This window comes from Acanthisitta chloris, unplaced genomic scaffold, assembly GCF_000695815.1.
Source record: "Acanthisitta chloris isolate BGI_N310 unplaced genomic scaffold, ASM69581v1 scaffold41462, whole genome shotgun sequence".
NCBI lineage: Eukaryota > Metazoa > Chordata > Aves > Passeriformes > Acanthisittidae > Acanthisitta > Acanthisitta chloris.
The window spans coordinates 3700-4971 of NW_008661802.1; the positions used below are offsets into that span (position 1 = coordinate 3700).

At 52.2% G+C, this 1272-nt stretch overlaps 1 protein-coding gene across 1 annotated transcript in view; it reads left to right on the forward strand.

Moving 5' to 3' along the window:
* Positions 1 to 1272, forward strand: part of SARNP (SAP domain containing ribonucleoprotein) — a gene marked incomplete at both ends in the record, with an annotated part of 6385 nt that overhangs the window by 3231 nt on the left and 1882 nt on the right. The gene's annotated exons all lie outside the window — the stretch shown is intronic.

The following is a 1272-nucleotide window of genomic DNA, read 5'->3' on the forward strand; positions in this document are numbered from 1 at the left end:
ACCCTTGTAAAAACAAGTTTCCTGCTCTCCCTGCCACTCGGAGCTTTAATCTGCTGTTTGGGACACGCTGATTTCCACAGCAACCAGAGAGGGATTACGACCTTGGAGAGGGAGTTGTGCAGGGAAACGAGGTCCTGGGGGCAGCCAGGAGCACTCCTGGAGAGCTCCTCCAGGGAACTGCTGGGATTTGCACTCCTGCTTCTTGTTTTCCTTCAACCCTTGCAGGATTTTCCCTGAAAATCCACTTTTTGTGGCTATTGCTGAGTGTGAGGACTTGGGAAAATGGTGTTGGAGGTGGAATTTAAGGAGGAAAGGGAATTGTTTGTGGATATAAATGTGTATATTTATGTAAGTGCATCCTGAGGCTGCTCCAGGTGTAAATGAGCTCAAAAACAGGGACACAGATGCCTGGGAAAAGCAGCCAAAAGGGAGAAGGCAGAAGCATAGCCTGGAATTCTGCGGTTTGCTGGGATCTAGGAGGGAGTGAGAGGCTTCCCACTGCCAGGGAGCAGAGTGGGATGGGATGGTGGGAAGGAATTCCTCCCTGAGAGGGTGCTGAGGGGCTGGGATGGGTTTTCCAGAGGATGTTCCATCCCTGGGAATGTTCCAGGCCAGGTTGGATGAGGCTTGGAGCCACTTGGGCTGGTGGGAGGTGTCCCTGCCCATGGCCGGGATGGGATGGGATGGGATGGGATGAGCCTTAGTCTCCCTCCCAGTCCAGGCCATTCTGTGCCAGTCCCAGGCCTGGGAGATGCCTTTTCCCAGCCTGGTCCCTCCTTGCTGCTCCTGAGGCTCCGTGGGTGGAGGAGCTGCTCCTGATCCAGCATTTCCAAACACTTGTGTTTTGCTGTGGATGTTGAGGATGTTCCTTGCTGTGCCCTTGGCTAAAGTCAATGTTTCCCTTAAGTATTCCCTGTTTTCCTAACCTCTAAACCACCCAGTGCAGCTAAACAATCCGATGTCAAATGTTTCCCTGGAGCTTTGGGGAGGGATTCAATCCTTGGAGCTGCAAACCCTCACACTCCTCATCTCCCAAGCTTTTCCCTGTGCTCGGAGCCAGGGGAATAATTCACCTGGAATTTCTCTGCTGATGGCAAACTGCTCCTGGGGCTGAGCTCAGACTCCTGGGAAAAGGCTTTTCCCAGAGAAATTGACTGGAAAAAAAACATTTCCAGTCCATTTTGGAGCATATTTCCTTGGATTTTGGCTTAGGGGGGTAAGAAAAGGAAGTGGTTTCCCTCTTGGAGCTGGTCGTGCCTCAGGGAGGGATGT